This window comes from Amblyomma americanum, chromosome 4 (assembly GCF_052857255.1).
Source record: "Amblyomma americanum isolate KBUSLIRL-KWMA chromosome 4, ASM5285725v1, whole genome shotgun sequence".
NCBI classification, from domain to species: Eukaryota; Metazoa; Arthropoda; class Arachnida; order Ixodida; family Ixodidae; genus Amblyomma; species Amblyomma americanum.
In genome coordinates, this window is record NC_135500.1 from 124,323,982 (window position 1) to 124,348,886 (window position 24,905).

The following is a 24,905-nucleotide window of genomic DNA, read 5'->3' on the forward strand; positions in this document are numbered from 1 at the left end:
GAGGCATGCCCGAGCGATCCTCCTTCGGGCCTCTCCCACGTCTCATGAGACCACGGAACGCGATCGACAACCAGTGACCACTTACAACGAATACCTTCAGCACCACCGGTTGGCGAAGCGCACATGCCCTCTGCCGCACGAAGACCTAAGCAAGGCTGAGGAAAACACTCTCAGGCATCTTCAAACGAATACCTATAAAGGTATATAGGTACCCATAAAGATAAAACACCCGTAAAACTAAACATTTGGTATTCCACGCTCTATGAACCGCAATGCCCACTCGGTAGAGAAATAGCCTCGGCTTATCACATGGTGTGGGCTTATCACATGGTGTGAGTGAGTAAGTGTGTGCGTGCGCGTGCGCGCGCGCGCGTGTGCGTGTGCGTGTGCGTGTGCGTGTGCGTGTTGGCGTGCGTGTGTGTGTGCGTGTGCGTGTGCGTGCGCGCGCGCGAGCGTGTGTGTGTGTGTGTGTGTGTGTGTGTGTGTGTGTGTGTGTGTGTGTGTGTGTGTGTGTGTGTGTGTGTGTGTGTGTGTGTGTGTGTGTGTGTGTGTGTGTGTGTGTGTGTGTGTGTGTGTGTGTGTGTGTGTGTGTGTGTGTGTGTGTGTGTGTGTGTGTGTGTGTGTGTGTGTGTGTGTGTGCGCGCGCGCGTGTGCGCGTGTGCGCGTGCGTGTGTCGTGATTTGATGTCACCCATAAAAGATGGCGTTCACATGCAACCTGCCAGGTGGCGGTTAAATTCATGATTGCTCACGCGATGTTCCTCGGGAAGAGCAACCTAGATCACACAGATTCCACCGGTGGCAGTGCCTGCCCTCCCAGGGCAGACGCGCTCCACTTAACCACTGCACCACTGCGGGAGGTGGGGTATGACGACTCCTAGTGCTCTATGAATCTTAAGAAGAGAAAGACCAATTCTTTCACTCCCTCCTTCATCCCTTCCCTTACGGCGCGGTTCAGGTGTCCAACGATATATGAGACAGATACTGCGCCATTTCCTTTCCCCCAAAACCAATTATTATTATTATTATTATATGGGCATTAACCCATTAGCTATCGTGCGGATCCTTCAGGTGGATCAGCGCGCAGATCAGAAGAGGTGCGGCAGCGCGCGGCGACAGCGTTTACAAATACAGCGGGCGGGCCTATTCACACGTTAGCAGTCTTGATTACTCTGCAGAGTTTTATTTATTACCGTATAAAGCAGGGATCGGCTCTATATCTTCTCCTAAAGCAAAAAGTCTCCTTAAATATGCATTTAATTTAATAGACAAGAAACAAAACGAACAGGTAGAGGCAAAAATCTTTAGAAGTTCTAGTGATTGGAAACTAGGCGTGACCTCTCCTGACTAGCTTTTCTGACTTGTGTTGCACCGGCTGGCTGTCATGACCGTTACGATGCATATGCACATCTAATCGGTACAGTGGCCGTGACCGATGTAACCTTACAATGGTGTGATAAATTATGACATGTGTTCTTTTTAACCCAGAAATGAATTTAACGGCTGCATTGTCACCGCTTTTAGTCCGCAGATTTTTTCGGTCCGTCCATCACACAGCAAGGAAATGGCTATTGTGACTTTTGCGCACAGATATGTGTGTATGAAAATTGCGCTGTTAAATGCACAGCGCGATAGTGTGGCAGTTTAACATGAAGCCTGATCAGCTGAGGCGATAGCATAGTTTTAATTTCATTTCGCGTATATTTTCCAGAATGCAAGTTACATCCTCGAGAGATGCAAGGGCTAAAGGCAGCTAAATATCAACTTGACTGGGCCCAAACACCTCTGAATGGCGCACACGACAAACGCATTTTAATTAGAGAAGAATCAAGCAGAAAAAATTGTTTATATATATATATATATATATATATATATATATATATATATATATATATATATATATATATATATATATATATATATATATATATATATATATATATATATATATAACTTTGAACAAACGCAAAAACAACGAAGCAAAGAACATATCGATTCAATGCAATGGAAACAATGAGCATGTACGTTCACTAACAACAGTTTACAAACGCATGAAAACAAAAAGAGAACCCGAGAAAAGTAAAGAAAAAAACAATATGCGTACATAGCGCCGGCGGACAACAGAGGCACATAAGATTCAACCTGGGTATATGTTAATAAAATACATTTTCAACTCACTTTGCCTAACACTAGAGAAAACTTTTTACTTATTAAGAGTGGTCTGTAAATTGTGTTCAAGCGCTTGATTTTTTTATAATTATTTCGAAAATATAGAATATACCAGAGATCGGTGTTTCTGGTGTAGATTCGATTCGAAGCGGTTCTTAAATGTGCAGTACGTATTAGTAAATCTCTATAAGCAAGAGAAGGATGGTAAAAAAACCTAAAAATGCGAAAAACATACATATGTTCACAACGAACTGTGTTCTAATTTCTAAAAGCAGTTTGAGTTGGAGAGAGATAAGGAAAGCTTGCAATGTTGCGGATCATTTTCTTTTGCAGAACCTGTATTTTTATCACATTTTTTTTGTGGTGGTTGCCCAAAGAGAGTTACAATGATTCAAAACTGAACCGAAAAGAGCACGATAAATTTGAATTTTCAAGTTATTGGGAAGAAGCCACCGACATAGTGATAGAACACCTACTACAGAGGAGAACTTTTTACAGATATTTTCCACACGCCGATCCCGGCTTGGATGCGACGAGAAAGTAACGCCAAGGATTTTGTGGTTGTAGACAATTTGAATTTCTTTACCTGCGTATTTAGCAGCGAGTTGTAGCTCCTCTGGCTTGTTTCGTGCACGAAAAATTATTACCTTAGTCTTTGTATGTTGTCTTTGTATGATCTTTGTATTTTATCGTGCAGTGGACAGCGAAGTTTGATCATGATGATCACCTCTTTATTTACTCCGAAAAATAGGGAAACCAGTCGAAAGACTGGTTGCTCTGCCATCCACGCCTCCATCCGACATTAGAGGCAGTACGCAGTCAAACATGCCTGTACTTTTGTACGTTTATCGGCTTCAGTTTCAAGAATTTCTTCATCACTGCAAATCTTCACGGCAGCGCGATTTGAAGGCAGCTTATGAACGCAGTTTTTCGCTGGATGTGACATCTTTTTAGGCTATCAAGAATTTCTTGAAACAGAAAATTAGCCCGACGCAGCTCATGCTAACGGGTGTCTAACCTCCTACACCCCCTCTTTCACCCGTAATTTTATGCCTTCCTTGATTATCTTACTCCTAGTAACCCTATTTTTGTACATGGTCATATCTCTCTTTCTCCCAGCAAGGGCCAACGACGCACTTTGAGTAACCCTTCCATTTCTCTCGTTGTTGCTGCCGCGGTGAATATAACGGGATTATGGGCCACTGTGACAAGCCTCGCCGACGCTTTATTCCTCTTTTTTTGTTGTATGGAATACTTATATTTGTCCGTACACATTCGTAACAGCTGCCGTCTTCCCTCTTGAACTCAGCCAGTGTTTGTATGCGCTCACGCTTGAGCCATACATGGGCACGATTACTCGGCGTCCGCTTTTTTCCTACGAGTGGCGCGGCGTGTCTTTCAAAGGCTAACAAAGGTGCCCTGACGACACAGGCAGCGGCGAATGCTCGTCACGGGGGCGGAAAAGGAGGGGCAGGGACGGGAAAAAAAAAGAGATGTGGAGAATGAAGGCCCGAGAGAGGAAAAGGGAAGCAAGAGGGCGACGCTATGGACTTAGCGCCTGGGTGCAAAGCTGACCCAAGCAGCAATTTCCAGACACGAAGAGTCGTGTTACCAGTGCGCAAGCAACGTGCGTGCGTCTGTGTGGCGTCCGTTCTTCACTGCGTTAACGTGTAAGCGGATGCACTTGCGCCGGATTGCTTGGAAATTATGTGCTCCTGTGCGTTGCATCAGTTGCACAAGAACGGCAGCAATGGAGAAGCGAAGGCGGCTGCATCCAGTTGCCTTACGTTGCCAGCATTCACGAGTAACGAGGTCATTTTGTTTCAGGAATATAAGGACGGCTGAACGTGGACCATAATTTTGAGAGAAATACGAGAAACTTTTGTGCGCACATCCCTTCTTGGGTTTCAATTACTAAGGAAAAACTTCAGTACTCTTAAATAAAATGAAGGTCAGGGAAGCAATAGTAGGTGGGTAAAAAATGGGCCCTCGTTTTTGCAATGACCTTCTCGTTCACATGTCTTGATGGCTGCGATTTTGGTCTCATATTATAACATCTTGCAAGCAAAACATTGAATTACTAAACCAGTCCACGTAACACGAACCTTCCCTCGATTAGAAGCGGAAAGAAACTGCCCGAGTAATAGGTTGCAATTTTAAAACTGCAGTGTGCTCGACAGGTCATATAAGAACGGCTCGATAGGAGGCTGTCAAGAATCGTACAGGACTTTAGAGGCTGCCACGTCAATAAAATTCTGATTTTCCTACAAAAAAGCCGGCGTTGTGAAAAAAGCAACTATTATGAATCTCGCTTGCAGCCTCAGTATAGAATGCTGTTAATGGCGCTGGGCGTAGTGATCTTCGGCACGGGTGTCCTGCCGCTTGGTAATAACGGACAATGAAACGAGAACTTGGAGCAGTCATTGTCCTATTTGACCTCAGTTAGACGCTAGGATCAGTTAAAAGCTGAGAAAAAGAATCTATCACTCAGCAGTTATCCAACTTTCAAAGTGACAGCTTAGACTACCTTACGTTGTTGACTGTAACGTCAGAAAATGTATTCTCTCTCACACCTCTGGAGCCTTAGTAGCAATTCCATTAGTAACAAAGTCTTAGAAACCAGCTGCAACCTGTAGTGAAGCTATATTAGTGAGTGAGTATAATAGTGAATGATTGAGTGAGCGTTAGTGATGGTGAATGACTGAGTGAGTAAGAGCGAGCGAGCTAGTGTATGATTCACCTGTTTACTCACGTCCGCTGAAAATGATCATGCTTTGCCGTAAACGCCATCTCCACATTCCAAAAGCATATTTTAAAAATTAACGCCGGCATTGCGTGCAAGTTATGTAAGCCCACGAAGCTGTTTAGCCTCAAGTGAAGGCATTCTTGGTCAAATGTTTAGGGAAATCCCTCAAGGTGGAGTATAATGTTTAATAAAGGAGTAATTACTCACTGACATCCACCTGAGCGCAGCTTCTGCTATCTTGCTTTTCTATGGGTGCTTCAAGCAACAGTTAAAGATTTGCCTATTTTCGCACGGCGTGGTGAGATTTGAAAGTTACTGCCTTTCCTTTCCTCAGAAATCCTGCCCCGCGACTTTTTTTGAGAGTGAAGGAAAGGCGTTTTAACGGTTGCGCAAAGTCTATCCTCCCTCCTGTTGCACGGCTTCTCGATCTCGCGACTTTGTGACGGCGTAGCGTATACACGCAGGTCACCCCTCCTTGTCTCACGTGATACTTCTCCGAATACCTTATTCCTTCTATACATGCTGCTGGATTTAGAATGTGTATTCCTGCCGTGTGCTTATAAATACTGACGCATCAAGAGAAAATCTCCAAGTGTCGCCAATAAATCTGGAGCTCTCTACTACGGCACTTCATTCCCTCTTCCTTCTTTTATTCCCACCTTCCTCACCCGGAAGTGAAAACACAAAGAATACAAGAGAGGAAGAAGCTTCAGAATACTGGCAACCTTTCATCACGAGGAAGAGTCCTCTTGTAGAAATGTTGCCAAGCACTCGGAGCCTTTCCCTCGCGTGTTCACTTTGTGTTTTCACTCTTCTTGACGAAACGTTGCCAAGCACCATGCACCTGAATGCGAGGCAGTTACTGAGCAATTTTCTGTTCAACGAAATAAATTTCTTTTGCTCCCACCGGCTAATCTTCGGTAGCACACAGACATCTACGCGTCACTCTTTCTTCGTCCTGAACGTAAGCTGAAGGATCAGCGCAGTTGCTAAACTAAGCTCTAGTTTACCCACCATTACGTTCAGAACTAAACGACAGCAATATTTACGTACCTCTTCCAAACATCTATAGAGCAAGATGGTTATAACACGTCAGCGTATAGTCAGTGCAAGCATTAAGGTATTATTGGGGTGAGAATTAACGGAACTCCCCTCCAGGTGCCGCTGTGCGGCGCGGTTCGGCACGGCATGGTACGGCACGGAACGGCAACGGAACGGCAACGGAACGGCAACGGAACGGCAACGGAGCGGGCATAGTGCAGTTTAGCTTTGAGGAGTGGGCCAGCTTCTTTTGACTCCGATAGTACACTAACAGGGTGATTCGGGCATGGTGGCTTATAGGGAATCATCGTCTGATTTGGCTTCGCGCAACTTTGGTTACGGCGTGTCTAACCTTCGCCTTTTGCTCTATTCCTTAACTTGCTCTTTAATCTCACTTTTTATTTGTGCATGAAGCCATAGCGACCGAGAAGGTGCTGCTCCTTAGAGTGCCGTTCCTCCTTGCTCAGTGGTTCGTGGTGCAACAGCTAAAAAGTGCTTTGGCTTTTCGTTGAGATGGATGACGCGAAAACCAGGAGCACAGGCCGATGAGCTCCAGCTTTAATATACGAGAACATTTAGATGCTGTTAGCGCGAATAGCTCTTCTATTAACAGAATTGAGTTCTTTATGTGCCTTAAAAGGTACCTTTTGTTCCCGTTTACTTCGGGAAAACGCCCTGTCGAAGAGGCGAGAGCCGCTTCATTAATGCTAATGCCCAAAGGAGGGCTTTGCGTGCGCTAGCGGAGAATACAAAAAGATATGTTTTTGGCCAGACTCGAAGTACATCACATTCATCACGGCTCCATACTCAAGGAGGGATGCCATTGATAGTTTATGAAACGCCTGCTCGAATCACACAACATACTGTTACCAACACGATGAATTTTCCAAACATAATCAGTTCCGAGCTGCGGCTGTAAACTAAAGAGCATACATATTTTTGAGCACCAAACGCAGCATGAAAATTATAAGCTACCGTAAACCTAATCGAATTGCTGTGCCTGGGTTTTGATGCATGGAGCCGCGACTGTGAATCGAGAAGACGGAAAGCAGGGCTCCAGTGCATCTAGGAGGCCGTTCGTGACTATTTAGTTTTTTTTTTTTTGGTAGAGTGCGGAACATATATATATATATAAGCCTGCGATGACGTGTCTTTAAGCTTGCCAGCAGCTGCAAAGAGCTCCTCTCTCCCATCGTCTCTGCCAAATGCAGCCTCGTAATTGAAATTCCAGCCTATGCGACAGCTAGGCGCGACGCGGTCGTAGAAGCAGCGTTTATTGGCGTTGCTTGTACATATCGCGCTACAGAGAAGCCATACCGTCGTCACAGGCGGGATACGTGCGATGATACTCGGAGAAGGAAAGAGACTATAGTCCAAAATTAGGCAAGTCATAATGTGAATGCTAATTAGGCTCAATTTTTATTCAAATGAATAACGAGAGAGACTAAAAGAATTGAGAAAAGGACGCAAATGAAACGTTTGGCACAAGAAAATGCTTTTGTTTCTTCCCATGCAGTAGGAGGTAGCAGCCACCAATTGGGGATAGGCGTTGTTTACTGGGGTCGGCGATATGTCCCAGAGTCGACTGCTGCATCAATGAGCTGTGCGAAGATCTTGAAGTGCGTATGAAAAGAAGCAGAAATAGTGAACGTGGAATTGGCTAAGCTGTGACGGTAGGAACGAATTAGTCGGCATGATATATCCACTGAAATAACCGCCGAATTGAATTGTTTCATCCAGCAGATATCTGGTTTCATGTGGCCTGCTGTGGTGAAGAAAAATGACCTTCCTCAACAAAACAATGCGTTTTCTTTTCACAAAACTTTTTGGGTTCCTTAAGTTATCGGTAGCTTTAATTTCATTTTCTGCGTTCCTTTATCGCCTGCATCAAATCTGAAACACTGCTGTGCTTGCATGGGGAGCACCAATGAAATGAACTGCTGAATGGCCCAGAAAGCACATATGAGGCAACCGTGAAAGAGAAAAGAAGAGGAAAAGCGAGTATTAGCTGGAAAGCGGTTACGATTTGCGAGCGCTTGGTGCGAAAGAGAAGAAGGCGGGTGAATGGTGAAGGTAGAGGGGTACAGAATTGATGGCGAACAACAATTAAGGACTTTCTAGCGGCAAAGTCACTGGCTAAGAGCGATTGTCTTACAGTGTGAAGTAATACCTGGTAAGGGGCTGACGAGCAATGTGACCACAGCTAGAGTATTTCTCTCTTCTTTGCATCATAGGGTAAATACCGTATGTTATACGGCTCATCTTTTGCCACTAAGCAAAAATATAGGTTGTTAACGAATCGGATGCTCCATTTTCTCCTCACAGCTAAAGGTGCCACTGAGGGCCATTGGCAATACGAAGAAGGCATGCGTGGTGAAACGCCGATCTACCGACCACATGGAAATGTAGCTTCATGCATCGGCTAACAGGACGATAGGCGGGCTTCTACTCTTCAGGGTCCCAAATGTGAAGATGTGATTTGGAGAGCCGACATGAGTTCTATGAAAGGCACCGCAGTCAAAATTAAAACGAGTGTCAGATGGTGCCCAGTAACCCGCCGCGGTGGCTCAGTGGTTAGGGCGCTCGACTACTGATCCGGAGTTCCCGGGTTCGAACCCGACCGCGGCGGCTGCGTTTTTATGGAGGAAAAACGCTAAGGCGCCCGTGTGCTGCGCGATGTCAGTGCACGTTAAAGATCCCCAGGTGCCCAGGTGGTCGAAATTATTCCGGAGCCCTCCACTACGGCACCTAATTCTTCCTTTCTTCTTTCACTCCCTCTCTTATCCCTTCCCTTACGGCGCGGTTCAGGTGTCCAACGATATATGAGACAGATACTGCGCCATTTCCTTTCCCTAAAAACCATTTATTATGATTATTATGGTGCCCAGTTAGAGGCCGTGTGACAGGGGACGGCTGATTGCACTAGGCGTCTGGCGGTATGCGGCTTTGCAGATAACCAGTAAGGGCGATTGCACTGAACCGACTGACTGTCCTCCGCCGTAAGGGGTTGAGGGCACATCTCGGCGTTCGATTGGCAATTGTGTACAGGAGATAGCGACGCCATGGCTGACGACCTTCTGAGGCTGATAGCACTAGCTGCGCTTGGTAAGTGGAGAGGGGGAAAATGGGTAACTATGATCTTTCGTCCTTTTTTTATTGCTGTCCTAGTGCCCGGGGGAAAATTAAGGGACACCAACCGTGTACTGTTGATGTGAGAAGAGGTGTGACGTGTTCCGTGGAGACACGCATCACAGTGGTATGGGACGTGCCGTGCGTGTGGTACCATCGTCCAGAGAGCGGACAAAAGAAGCAGCGCGTATGTCTGCTGTGTGTGCGCACGATAGAGTGGCCCATCGAGCAGTGGAACCTCCGTTGCCGTACCACTGTTCAAACTGTCGAGGAAGTCCGCCGGCTGGCGCCCTACGGACGGGTAGGAAGATGAGGGCCGCTGGCTGCAGGGGCCACAGGCCTCAAAGAGAGATGCGATCCTTCGGCATCCATCCTCAGCGGAGCAAGCACGATAAAATTGAGAGAACTCTGCACAACAGCCATGCGTCTCAAAGTTTCCAAGAATTATCAGACACAATTGGCTGCCTAGTGCAAAGGAAGTGTTGTGGAAGCGGCGGCCACCAGGATCTCGCCACAAAAGAAAGGATGGTGACAACAACCAAGAACCCGGTGGCGAGGAGGACCCGGCTCAATGGGGAAGACAAAAGCGCCGAAGGACGCGGCCGGCAGCGAAGAGACAGCATTTTTGGACATCGTGCAGGTTGGCCGCACCCTGACGGCAAATCTGTGTTATCGCACTTGCAAATAGCTGTAAATAAACTCGGCACTCTGCAATCTGAAACCTTCGATGCGGTCTGCCCATTGGAAGGAGAACCAAGAAACAAAGAAAGAAGTAAGGAATCTGCCTGACTTCCACTTTCGTCGGCCATCAGCATCGACAAGAGCGGTGGGCGCGCGCTCTACCGCATCAAGGATCTGCAATTTTAGGCCGCCACTCAAGTCGGCACGGGTGCTTCATTTCGTCAGGCCGACCTGCATTAGATTCAGGTTACGCGCACAATGGTGATAATAAGAAATAGCGAGTGCCAAGAAAATCAGGCTGCAGGTCCCCCTCCCCAACTTCACTTGAATCCCCGATACTTAGAGGGAACGCAGCCTTTGGCCTCTTCCTCTAAGTTCCGGCTATGGGGCGGCCGCTGGGATTTCTCTGCCCCCTTGTGGCCGGTCGTGGAGGCGCCGTTTTGAAGAACGCAACGCATGTATAGTTTCTTCACGAGCTTATCTATATCGCTCTTTGCCCGCGTGGCAGCAACGGCTCGGCGAAGGGCTGCCGATGACGCTAACAGATCACGCATTGGGGAGTTCCGCGTTGCTTGATTCCTCCCCGCCCCCCGTCTAGGCAACCTCCTGTGTGGCCGAATGTGGAACCAAAATTGATTTCTGTGGTGGTTATAGCCGAGGTCTTTCCGCAGGGGAAGAGTGCGTCGCGCTGTTATATTCCCATTTAATTTACAGATGGCTGACGAACTGAGCCCCCTCTCTTCGCCCTCTCTCGCTCACTAGAAGTGCGTTCTTCGTCTCTTTCCTCTGTAGTCCTCACCAATTGTGGTTCTTTCGTCGCGCCAGAAGACCACAAAGGAGACTTGACCCTCGAGCTACGCTTCTGAAGACGAGAGGAACAACGAGAACGGACAAGCGCCGGGGGCAAATGAAAAAAAAACAAGGAAGATTTGCGCCCATCACAAAAAAGCGCATTATATTGGTCCCGACGAAAAGCAAGAATAAACAAGTAAAATTGTTGCAGCCCAGCGGAACTCTTTTGTGGCGGCGATGATGCAGAAGAGGGGCGAGGGTGTGGGCCGCTCATAAAGTTCAGCACAGGAGGGGATAGCGAGAGGGAAATGGCTGAAGGGCGCGAATTTAATTTCCCTGATGACACATTGGTGGTGTGTATGCACGTATTGTTCAGCAAATGATGATCTCGTGTCCCCCGAGAAAAACGGGATGCGCTTGGATATGTTTCAACCGCTGCTGCGTTTCGGGTTGGTCTATTTGAACTTTGCCTGCGGCGAAAAATCCTTTTAGTGTTCTCTCTGCTCTCGCTGTCTGTGCTAAGTAAAGAAAGGTTTTTGTTTTACAGGACAAAGAGGAAACGACCCGTCGTCACTTGAAAATTGCTGTAAAATAGCACCGAACTTGGGAAATATTCAGATAAATGCGAATAGAATTTTTGTCAAAGTTAAACCGCTTTGAAATATTGAGCACCGGAAACAAACAGAAACAAAGGAGTCTAAATTATTACAAATCACGGCTGTCGTCCGAGGCGCTGCTAAATGGCTTATGACGAAGTGTTTTCGTTTTATTGAAGATTTACTGTTTTCTTCTTTGAAGCTTTGCACATGAAGGCTGTCAAATTGTAATGACAAAGAAAGGTCATTGTTTTGAAGAAATTAGTCGCTCTTTTAACAATGAATAAACACATGGCCGAGGCACGTCGCATCTATTTTGGTACAGCTTTACAAGCCGCTTATGTAACGTAACGAGCTTTCTTGGGGAGAACCCAGTGTAGTCTGCGTGAGCGGACTATCGCTTCACCGTTTATCCAGCCGCGCTGCAAAGACATTTAATAAAACTGGCATGCTTCTCACAACGTATGCCTTTCTAGAACCTAGAGATGCCATGCGCCTTTCCACGGTTGACTGTATCGGCTGTGATTTTAAATCATGTCTGGAATCATATCGGAGCCGCTCTTACCTTATGCTGAGTTTGATATTTCCGTTTACCTAGGCTTACCGAGGCACACAGGGCGCGCCGAAATTTTCCATGAAAAAGCTCCGCGAAAGCAATCTTAGTTGTAGCCTATGCTCTACTGTCATGATGAAGCGCTAAAAATTGGCAGTGGCTTAGCTCAGCTATGCCAGGTTATACGTAGCGTGAGCTGCAGTTCCCCTCGGTCTAATCGCGTGGTCAGTTATACGACGAGCCTTTACATCCTCCTCTTCGGTTGTTGTTGATGATGATGTTGCCATCGCTTCATCTTGATTTTCTTGCGAAACAACCATGCGAGCTGTTATGCGCCGCCTGTTACGCTCCGCCTCTTGGCGTCTCCACTTGGCAAGACGTTCTTCTCTTTGCTCAGGCATCTCCGCCGCTCGTTTAGCCTTCTGATGTTCATTCTTTCTCTGGAGAGCGGCCAAGTGCCAGGCGACGACTTCTGGGTCCGAAGAATTTGTCTTCTCCTGACGATAACAGCCGCCCCGGAAGTGCATGCCGTCCCCGCATGCGCACCGGCATGTTTTGTGCACACTGCCCTGACAGCATTCGAACTAACACGACAGCTACGCCGCGAGTGGCTATACCGCGCGCATAAAGTGCACATGGCCACGTGAAGGTCCTCCGCAACAGGAGGCGAGGATCAACCAATGTTAAGGCGACCCCTCGCCAGTATGCGGGAATGGGCGTCTGGAGCCACAGACAGCACGTGTGTTTTCGTGCCATCTCTGGCCCTGAACGTGTACCTCCTCACTGTGGTCGACCGATCGAGGCAAATGTCGGGATTCTTAGTATTAATCTGCCCAAGAATAACATCGTCCGCAACGTCCGGATCTACTCCCGAGGCGCGAACGTGGGGCCGACGCTGCTCGGGCACGCGCACCGACATGAAGTTGTTTGTCACGACGTTATCTCGAACCGCAGCTCTGAAATTCGTTACCGTGTCGTGGTCCTTTGCTGTTACCGTAACCGCGCTTTCCCACGGTCTCATAACGACGGGACCTATGCCGGGAGTCCTCAGGAATGGTATTTGCCTTTAACGTAGTGATTATCTGCGCGGGTGTCGTGTTCGCAGATGTAGCCGTAATGACTGCTACGTGGCTCACAGTCTGCCGTCTGGAGTCTCCTTTTCTTTACCCATACGAAGAGTCGTATCACCTCAGCTTTTACACACACAGCCGCACATGCGCAGTTTATCCACACGACGCCACACACAGCAGCGGCGGTGGCCGAGCTCTGACTTCATGCGCCGCGCACCTGATGCCCTTCTCCGGTTGCCGCGCATGCGTATTCACGCGCGGAGCCGGTGAGCGTAGTCCGGCCTGCGCTGCTCCTTGTGCGACGGCGGCGGCGGCGAACTCTGACGTCATGCGCCGCGCACCGGCTGCTCCTCTCTGGTTTTGCGCAAGCGCACTACCGGCCTCCCATGATCGCGGCGAAATGCTCGACTGAGTGGCGTAGTGTAGCTCTCTCTACAATAGAACAAATTAATTCTGCACATGAGTTTGCAGTTGCCTCGTTGCAAGATGCAAGTTTTTGTCTTTTCCGTGTACACGCTTATTTGTCTGAGACGGGCAGGAAAAGCGCCTTAAGAAAGTGACACGCCATACATTAAACTGTTGTATTTTGCGTCTGATGGGTGTGGAACATTTCACCGACACTTCCTTGAATGGACAGGGCTATATGAAAAAGAAAGGGAGCTATTTGCGGGACTCACGCCGCTAGCGCATTTCCGTTGCAACAATTATATGAGCGCTTTATTTTCAGCCTTTTGCGTACGACCGGCCGGTCTTCAGTGCAGATTTCTTAGTGAAAAATATATAGAGAATAAGTTGTTCCATTAAAGGCAGATAATTTCGCTTGTGTTTCAACAGGGCTACCATCCTACACTGTGTCAAGAAGAGGATTTAAGGTAGTAAGGCGGAAAGAAAAATATGCAGAAAATAGTTCTATAAAATAATTAAGACACAATAAAAATATTCAGTCATTGTGTTGGGTTGAATGTGCATCAAAAGGTAATGCAGGAAAGTGTTTAGTTTGGTTAAGAAGTCCAATGATCTACAAATCGGTTGACACAAATTTCCGTGGACACAATTCGACAGCTATGAGTCACACAAGTCTGTTCGACAACTTCCGATCTTTCAGTAGCTAAATATAATGGCTTTTATTTATCATCTGTTCACACCTGTGATCAGTACGATGGTCACGCCTTGACTTGCACCGTTTTTTTTTATGCCGCTGGTGCTATCGCAGTCTCTGTTTGCACCTTTTTATTCATGACGACTTTCAGCTGTCTGTCGTCAATTTGCACCCTTCCATTCACTGAGAAAAACGAGTTATCTTCAAACTCATCCACCCCTGCGATCATTCTTATCTCCTCATTCTCTTCTCTCAGCTTGTGTATGTTTAAATAGCTTGTGTAGTAAATATAGTTAGTTGTGATATCGTCAACCACTGCATAAAACTGACAAACTAAGCACTGCAGAGTTATTGACAGTGTTTTGCATCAAAAACGAGACATAAAATGAACAAAATTGAATACTTCTTCTGTTGTGAATGGGACCTTAGTACATAGAATTTCCCCGAGCTAAAGCTGTAAACTTGATACTCAATTTTATTGGTCACTCCGTTCCACATCGGACAATTGTCGTTTCTTGTTGCATTTTAAATATATGATTGAAACTCTTACTTAGCAGCACTCTCAAGCGCGTTTCATCACTGCGGAGTTTTTAAAGTGGTTTCTTTAATTTAAGAATAAATTCCTTTCTCTCCTCTCGGCTGGCATCCTGCGGGCTCCTGCATTGCTGTAATTGCCCGTCACGTCATTGATCATAGCATTGCACCTTTTCCACCTCTCTTTTCGGTTACATAATCGTGATTATGGCACTCTCTTTAGTTGGAAGCGAAAAACACGTCGCTGATGACCTTTCAAAATTAGCCGACAAAAAGCTTCCATCAGAAGCAGTGTTGTCGTTCGGAAGATAGGAAAAATGAGGGGGATTATTAAAATCAGAAAGAAAAGAGATTCGACAAACGTGCTTGAGGATCGCTTCACAAGCTGTTTGCAGTTACTGTTGAGCGGAATACAGCTTCGATATTTATTTCAATTATGTTTTTATTTGCCTTTCATAAACAATATTATGAGCGTGCTCGAAGTGGCAGTCAATTTCAGCCCAGTTTGCGCTGGGTTTCAGAGCCGAGGGATTACGGCAGAGTTGAAATTTCAGCATTGCAAAGCATGTTTCCGAGTCCGCCTGCTCACCATAATCCTGACACAACACCCGCCAAGTGCAGGAAAACACGCGACGGCTCTCCCTATTTCCTTCGCAAGCGTGGCTCCCTCATTCGCTTATGTTTATTTTTCTTATTTTTCTGCTTACCCTGAGCACGCGAACCAAGTTATTATCCAGTCCAAATAAACCCAAAGGTGCATGCTTGGTGGATCCTGAACGCGACCGCCATAGCATGAATTCAGTGGAGAAAATTTGCAATTGTAATCGTCCTGTTTTCCAAGCTGTAGCATCAGTTTCTCTGCAGCGACACATCGATATCAGGAAAGCCGGCAAAACGGAAGCAATCAAACAGACGCTCCCACATATTCTCGTGAATCTAGTGTACGTACGTACAGAACTGTTTTCAGGTTCGGCCGGAGCTCTTTGCGTAGCACTGCATGCAAATCCATCTTCCGGTCTTCATCCCTCTTCCTCAAACGGGATACGACGTAATGGCCTTTCCAGCACTCAAAAGCAGCACTGCTCCTTGCATGGATATTGCATTAGCACAGAGCATAGAAGTACTCGGGGAATACACTAAGCCACCGCAGCATCCTCTTGTTCCATCGTCGGTTCCTCATCAGCGCGACAAAGAGAGATGGGAAGTTGACGCCAAACCCAAATAGAACGAAGCGCTGCCTCTCTACCGTGCTGCGTATTGAGTTGAGAGCGAGAAAGTCGTTACAGGGAAAGAGGGAGGGAGTTGGCGAAATATGCAGCTTACGATGTCCCGTGGGCAAATGCAGCTTCCTGGGAGATCTTATTCCCCGGCGCGGACGAGTTGAGGTTGCCTCATCACTATGCCGGTAACGAGTTCTGATGCTGCCAGCGCCACCTTCGGTGCCGATGTTGGTCGGATCCGCACCACTTCCGTTGTTCTCGCACCGGGATTGCGGGAGACTCCCCACCGTCCCTCGAGGGAAGACCTGGGACGACCTGCTTATATTGCTGGCTGTCAGATTTCCTGTGTGTTTTTCTTTTCATCGGGAGCAATTTCACTTTACCGCGCATTCTTCCCTCTTGCCTGCGTCGACGCCTCTTTCGCCGAGATCAGTCCGTCACTCTCGGCGTCACTCTTCTTATGTTTTGCCGGCAGTATCGCTAACTTACTCCCCCACTCACTTTAGCCATTGAGCCGCACGTCTTGGTTACGCACATGCTCTAACCGCTACTAGGCATCAATGGAGGAGTCCTTAGTGTGATACGATGTTTTTCTAGGATGACATGGACACGGACGTGTAGGACTTAAAGAAGAAAAGACCTGGATGGTCACTGAGCCCAGAGGGTACTTTTAGAGCGTTTAGAGCGCTACTATTACACCACTGTGGCTTTGTCAAGCGTTTTCATTCGAACAGGCGATGACGTATAGCAGTGATCTTGTGTTTCGGACGGTGTGGTATGTTGTCGGTGCCTTGTGTAGGCTTGCGGAAAGAAAAGTGGCAAGTTTCATGCAAGAGGTATCGAGTCATGTAAAGCTAGTCATGAAAGGAACTTGGGCTTTTTGAAAGATATTTCACCTTTTCTGGAAAGTACTCCGCTCTTCTAACGTCCACAGTAGGAAGAACATGGTAATGACGGACTCAATATAGCTTTAACATGGAAAGTGTGAAGAACTGATCTCGGGGAATGCTTTGTGTTATGTGCAAACTCTGAATATCAAGGTTGAGCCGATGTTGAAAAGTGATGTAGAATAAATTGAAGTCAGTACTGGTGTGCAGACATCTCATGTTTTGAGCACTAATCAGCAAATATTTGTTACTATTGTAGTTTGTCTCATTTTTCCATCGCTTACGCGACAGGAATCTCACGATTTTCTGGGAAATTATCACTGGCTTTTGAACTAGGTGATCAACAGTACCGGGACTTTCTGGCAGTGGAAGAAATACTGCGATTTTTTTTCTCATTGGCTAATGGCAGTATCTCGCGCCGATGCTGTATACCATATATTTAAAGGTTTGGAGCAAGCAATACTCCAGTGGCAAAATGTTAAATTGACCCTACTGGTTATTGAATTTTATCTGAAGGCATGATTTTCTGAGCATTATTTTAAGAGCGTTAGCTCTTAGTCATCACGTTTCGAGATTTCGTGAGGTCTGCTACCAACCTGAGGTCACAGCGCCATCTGTGGCAGCAACTACTCATCACATATTGGGATTTCATGGGGGTCTCGTACCGATGGGATAGATGGAATGTATGAGCGTGCCCTTTGAAACGGGGCAGTGGTTGTTGCCACTATGTTCAGTTTATTTTCCTTTATTTTTTTACTCTGCTGTAAGTTGTTAATACAATTCGCCATTTCCTTTAAAAAAACGTCTTCCTACACTTTACTTATGTCACCTCCTTGCTTTTGTGCCACCAATCCTCCAATCGCTTTTTGCTAATTTCCACCGCAGATTTATGTGTAAGACTATTGTTATCTCTAAACCCTAAGGCCTCAGGAAGAGTGACTGTGCCTGCATCGACGTCGGGATGGATACCATCGCATTTTAGGATGAGGTGTTCTATTGTTTCTGCAGATTTACCACATACAGCACATGTGTCATCTTCTTCGTTAAATTTTTTTCTGTAGCTGCGCGTTCTAAGACACCCTGACCTAGCTTCAAATAGGAGGGCACTGCCTCTTGAGTTATCATAAAACGTCTCCTTCCTGATCTGCCTTTTCCAGCATCGATATAGTTCTACACTATGCTTCTTTGCTATTGAATCTATCCAATTTTTACCTTCGACGTTTTTAACCTGTCGTTTAATGCTCTTTATTTCTCCTTCCTCGTCTCTGGCAAACTTACTGGCCAGCTTTCTGGTTAGTTTCCGCCACTTTGTGTCAACGCTCTTTCTGTACAGGTATTTAAATACCTTAGCTGCCCACCTGTTATCGTCCAATTTCCTCAGTCGTTGTTCATATAGTACTTTACTCTGAGCTTCACGTGCTTCGAACGTTGTCCAGCCCATATCCCCCTGTACTGCCTCGTTTGTGGTTTTCCCGTGGGCACCTAGTGCTAATCTTCCGACAGTTCTCTGATTTACGTCTAATCGCGACTGAACTTCAGCCCTTAAGCATAGAACCGCATTCCCGAAAGTAAGCCCCGGTACCATTATTCCTTTCCAAATACCTCTGAGGACTTCATACCTGTTGTACCCCCACAGTGCCCTGTTTCATTATCCCGGCATCTCTTCGCCCTTTTCCTATGAGAGACTGTTCGTTCTTTTCCGTGTACCACCCAGAGATCACAGCGCCATCTGTGGCAACAAGTAGAAAACAGCACATCTCGCATTGAGACTTGCAGCGCGATCTACAATAGCATTGTAGATACAACTACCTGCCGCGTGCTAATAATGACGTCACGGTCCAATATGCTGAGCAGAGGTGGAACTATGCGAGTATCAGGGGACGAAATGGCGGCGTAGTTTCGGTTTCTCGAATACAAGATGGCAGCCATTAAAATTGGTTGTGCCGCCCCATTGCGTTCCCCTTCACGCGCAAAAAATATCCGGTAACGGGTCGGAATACTGTCCCTTTACGGGACCGCTATGTATGCATAGTGTTACTGCAGTTGCTGATAGGAAGAAAAGCAAAGTGAACGGGCCTGCCTACTGGCTCAAGCCGAGCCGCGATCGCTGCTGCGTGCTGAAAGTAGGAGAGTCAAAGTCAAAGTCAAAGTCAAATTTATTTTTCTCCGAGAGGAAGAAAGGGGGCAACGGAAAAAAGCTGCACGTGCGCAGCTTGAGAGTTAAAGGATAGGAGAGCGAAGACAGGAAGGAAAGGCGCGCGCTAATATGCCCCGGGCCGACCCGTGCCAGAGTGTTTCAAGCCAAGCACTCCGCCGTATTCCAAAAATAAGTTTAATATCTTGGATCCAAGGACCCGCAGCAGATATAAATCAGGTATCGGGTATCAGGTACCGGGTATGCCAAGTATGTATACATTTGTTCCGTTATTTTTACTCTAACAACAAGAGAGACCTATACGAGGACCTTTGTGTACCGAGTTTGTAGGCAAATAAAACCCTATGGGTTGTGGTATTAAACCACAATTAAACCACAATTAAATAACAACTTCATTGTACACATGCAATTACTATATGAAGCGTTACCATATCGCACCGCAAGCCGAATTCTAGGCCCACCTTGACCCCCCAAACGCAGCAGATTTCGTTTGGGACGTATCTTGAGGGGGTGCAACTCGAGAACTAGACGTGCATGGGTAGAAGAAGACGAAGACCTAGTGGGTGGATACGTGTCTGCTTCTAGGTCTGTGTTTTCGCTTTTCGCTGTCTTCTCGTGTGTGGCGTGGGTCGGACAGTGCCCTCCGTGCGACCGAATGCTGACGACGCCCCTACGGAGAAATTCCCGGCACGGCGGGCGCATTCTCAAGTGAGAAAACCCAACCGGAACCCTCAGGGGCAAGCTAGGCTTAGCTCGGCGCTGCCGAGCGAGGCCGCGCTACGCGTCTGCATGGATTCTGCGTTGTCGACGACGGCTACGCGGATGCCCGCTGTGTTGCCACCTGACGCAGGCTCCACGTCCACGCAATCGTCAGCGCCTCTAGGCCTCCAGCCTGCGCCGTCTTCCGATGCTACGACTTTGGCCTGTGACATGGACTGCTCTACCGCCTCCGTGCCCGTGGCACTCCCTCAAGAAACTGTGCCCGTCGCGCCAGTTCAGTATTCCCACCAAGGGCCGTCACCAGCGTCTGAGCCTCCTCCACAGATGCCTCCCGTGAGTCAAGGCTCTCTTTCGCCTGCTGCGAACTCGTTCCGCGTTACCATCAAGCCTACATTGCGCTTTGATATGACTGCCATCCCTGCCCGGAATGTTCAAGCCACAATTGACCATGCCCTTGGCTCTTCGAACTACTGCGGGTTTGTCGTCCATCGCCCATCGAACACCATCACGGTAAACTTGTCATCCTTGATGGACGCCCAGAAACTTTGCGCAGTTACGCGGATCCCCCTGGATGACAGCAAGCATGTCCCGGTGCAAATATATTTTGCATCTGGTCCTGACACACTCCGCTGCATGGTTTATCATGTCGACAGCACGAGCCCTCCCGAGGAGGTGCGCGCAAATATTCGCTGCTCAACTCATGTTGTACTGCAAGCACGGCCTATGGGTCGTCGGGGCTCATACCTGCTCATCCTGCAAGGCCCGTTGACTCTCCCGAAGTACCTTACCTACTACGGTGCGATCGTCAAACCACAGCCCTTCCGACCTCGTCGTATTTTTTGCTATCACTGCCACAAAGAAGGACATATGCAAAATACCTGCCCTAATCCAGCAGCTGTGGCCGACATGAATGAACCAACAGCTCATTGTGCCCTGTGCAAATCGCCGGACCATGACATTCGCTCCCCCGCTTGTCCAAAGAAAAAGCAAGCGAAGAAGTTTCACAAGTCGCCTGCAAAAATGGATGTCCCTACAAGTAATCGCTTTGCAGCTCTCGCATGTGACGACAACGACTTCCCTGAACTTCCTTTATCTGAGCCTGCTGCTCACCATACGTCTCCTCGCCAGCGTACATATGCACAAGCGGCTCACCTTCCCGGATCAAATGGTACGCCCAAACGTCCAGTGCATCTATCACATGTGGATACTACAGATGAAGACACAGCTTTAGACAATGCAATCGCGGAGGCTCGCCGCCGACTAGACGAACTCACCCAGCGCCGGGAACAGCGTCGTTCTCAATCCTCTCGAAGAATTCTCATAACTCGGGAACAATCATCAGAGGAATCACCTAGGGTAAGCACTGGCCCACAATCAGGTGCCGACCACCTGTTAGCCGTGACTACCCCGACAGTGGACAAGATATTAGCGCTGATGAAGCAGGTGACATCCCTCATCGTGGAAGCTCTTCGGCCTCGTCATGGATAGCGCATCATCATCGGTGGTGGTGCAGTGGAACTGTCGAGGTTTCGCTAATAAGGCCTCTGAAGTCAACATCCGCCTTCGCGACGGAAAGCTGAGGGCATGGGCGTTCCTACTGCAAGAGCATAATGCACTCCCACGCCTTTCAGGTTTCTGCGCATACCATTCACCATCTATCCCTGATCGACGTTGCACCGCCTCCTCCCTCAGCCCAGGTAAATCTGCAATTTATATTCACAGTTCAGTTACGCACACACCGCTCGACCTTTCACGGTGGTGCAACACACGTCAAGAGGTTGTCGCCCTTCTCGTAAAACCTGCACGCACACCCCTTATTCTAGTTTCTTTTTATAGTCGTCCTGGCTCCGCATCTCCCAATCTGGGATGGGTTCGTTTTCTACGTTCTACCAACTCGGGTATCCCTATTCTAGTTGGCGGTGACTTCAACGGCGCACACACTGCGTGGGGTTACCCATCGGATTCCTCAAGGGGTTCACACATCCAAGGGAGCTTTTCAGATCATTCCTTTCAACTTTTAAACTACCCGAATACTTCTACCCGCCCACGAGGTGGCCCGTATTCACCTGATTTGACTTGGTGGTTAGGCCCCGGTAACCCTCGTTGGGCTGTTGATTCTGATACTTGGGGTAGCGATCACAGCCCTATTTTTATCTCCCTCACGCCTACGCGTCTACGGAAAATACGCCGCACTGTACGAATAACATCATGGGATTCTGTACGCGCAGACAATCATTTATCTACATTCAACCCCTCTTCAGCATTGTCTACTCTATCTGATGTTCTCGCTACTCACACTATTACCACTACTGTAAATGAAGATGACCCAAACCCGGACATACATCTCTTGAATCTGTGGGCTCTTCGTCGCCAGGAGGATCTTTACGCTACTCGTCACCCCGATGACCCTTCGGCTCTTCCTACTCTTCACCGCGCTACCGCACGGGCGCGGCGCTATGCAAAGCGGCTAGGCAGGCAACGCTGGGCTGCATGGTGTGCCCGCCTGTCCTCTACGCAGGGCAATCGACATCTTTGGAGAGTGTTTCACGCGATGGAGCGCCCTTCTCAGGTTGCAGATTACACAGAGAGCATTCGCCTCGCGCTAAATGTGGATGAGGACACATTTGCACAACAAGCGGCCCGTCAATTTTTTCCAAACCATGACTGCACCGCTACGTCTCCACCTGACTTATCGGTAACAGAGCCCCCTGATGGGATTACTTCTGACCTCACCATGGCAGAGCTGCTGGCCTCCATTGACCGTTTAAAAACTACTACTACTCCCGGGCACGACGGCATACCTAACTCCTTATTCCGTAACTTGGAAGGGAGGGCTTTGGAAACCCTACTTGATACTTTTAACGAAGTGTGGCTTTCTGGCATCATGCCGGGAGACTGGAAGCATTCTATTGTGGTTCCAATCCCCAAGTCAGGTCAGCCTCCAGTATCTCTCTCGGCCCTTCGTCCAATTTCCCTTACCCCTACCATCTGCAAGCTTTATGAAAACATTCTAGCCGCACGCTTATCATGGTGGCTGGAATCCCATGATTGTTACCCAGATTCCCAAATTGGTTTCCGCCCACATATTGGAACGGAGGACCGCCTTGCTACTTTGGCTGCTGACGTGCTTGACCACTCTCCACAGAGTCACCTTGTACGAACCGTAATCGCTACAGACATAACAAAGGCATATGATAACATCCTTCACTCTGCCATTCTTGCCTCCCTTCAAACTCTTGGTCTCCCTCACCGGTTCCTCCTCTCCATTCACGCCTTTTTAGCAAATCGAACCTTCAGCGTGCGTGTCCACGGAAAGCCCTTTGGTAATTTCACTTCCAATAGAGGAGTGCCGCAGGGCTCCGTTCTCGCCCCCACATTATTTAATGTGGCTTTAATTCCTCTGGTTCGAGCCCTAGAGACCATCCCTTCTATCCGCGTGCTTGCATATGCCGATGATATCACCTTATGGTGCTGTCATCCAGATGCGTCTATTCATCAGTCGGTCCTTCAACACGCGCTGGATGTATTGACATCTCGCCTCCCACCTTTGGGTCTAACACTCTCTCCTACTAAATCATGTTTCATTCGAATTGGAAATAAAGCCGCCTTACGGAAAGCTCCCCCTTTAAATTTTACGGTACATAATTCTCTGATTCCTCAGGTAGAAACTGTTCGTATTCTTGGTCTTCTCCTCCATACATCTGGGACTGGCACCCCGTGGCTGACAGCCACCCGTAAATCGGCTCACGCTACTCTAGGTCTGATTCGTCGCATAGCTATGCGCTCTGGTGGCGCACGTGCTCATACGGCCCGCCAGCTTGTGCGCTCTATCCTTCAGCCACGGATAGTATATTAGGCTCAATTTCAACGTCTCACCCGCAGACAGTGGGACTCCCTTGAAGCTATCAATCGTGTGGCTATGCGCGTCATAACATATCTGCCTCGTTTAACACCCATACCTGTGCTACAGGAGTTCGCCCAACTTAATACACTCAGTGAGATCATCGACCAACGGGTGGCAAATAGAGCTCGAAAACAGTCTCTCAAACTTCATCGTTTAAAGACACTTCCACCGTGGTCCTATTGCCAGCTCACTGACAATTGCCCCACTGTTTCCCCGTCGGTATCAGCAGCGTATCTGCCTGAAGGGTGCATATTATACACGGATGCATCTCATTCTGCAGAGAGGGGAGTTACTGCTGTGTATAGTCCATCTCATCCGCATCTCAACTCTCGCGCGACGTATACTGCGGATACGTGCACTCCCCTGGCATTGGAACTTCAAGCCATTTACAATGCCATTGCTTCCCTTCCCCTCGTTCCAACATTCAATACAGTTCACATTTACACCGACTCCCGCGCCGCCCTTAAACAGCTGAAGGCTGTTCGACGAACGTTCCAGATTTCACAATCTATTCATGTGCTCTGCGCAAAGTATCCATGTCCTGTGCGCATACACTGGATTCGCGGCCATGCCCAGGATCCACATAACATTCAAGCGGATGCTATGACTCATCTTCATACATTAGACGATTCGCCACCTTCCCCTCTTCCCCCAGATCCGTTCCTGTCCCACGTTTCCGATTCCGAAGTTCTGCGCCAGCGAACACGCGCTCTAATTCCTCCGTGTTCGCACCCTCTCCCCCGTAGTCTTACTCGGCAGGAGGAGGTATCCGTGCGCCGGATTCGGGCAGGGGCGGCTCTGACACCATCTGTCCGTCATCGGTGGCGTGCCAAAGATCTGCCACTACCTGACAGGTGCCCTCACTGTGGCGCTGCACCGGACATATGTGATGTGCGGCACTTGTTGTGGACGTGCCCAGCGACGGCTGCTATCAGAAAACGGCTCCTCAGGGAGGTGGGCCTGCGGTGGAACCGCGAAAGTGACTTCGTGAAGTGGACAATGGACAACCGTTTCATTAACAACCTCTGTGACTACCTCAGCGCAACGGTTCTTCACTCCTTCTTTTAACTTTCAATCCCGTGCATTCCTTCCCCCCTTTCCTTTTTCAACTTATGCCTCATGGCACACTTCTCGAATAAAAAAAAAAAAAACTAGACGTGCATCGTAACTTCTCTGATAGATGTCGCTAGGCGTCGATTTCTCCGCTATGCGCCGTGCGTGCACGCGTAGCCGAGCATGGGGGTAATCCACCCCGTTTCAGAGGGTATTAATAATTCCGTTTCTCGAGACGAGTGGCGCGTTCTTCTTCGCTTTCATTGCATAGTAAACGAAACAGCTAACGCTCGTTACTTCGTCTTCCAGATGGTGGCGGCCTTTAGTTTTTTTCAGCCAGAACGTTTTATTGTAAGTCCTAAGTGGCTTCTGAGCATCGAAATAAGTAAATAAAAAAATGAATAAGGAACTGTCTTTCATACTGTTTCTTTTCATAGAGGCGGCCAAATACCGGTCAACCTGTTCGCTCAAAACTTCAAATATTTTGCCCGTATCCAGTGAGATAATGTAGTTACATGATGTGCAGAAAACAACCTGGCCCGGAAGAGATAGACACC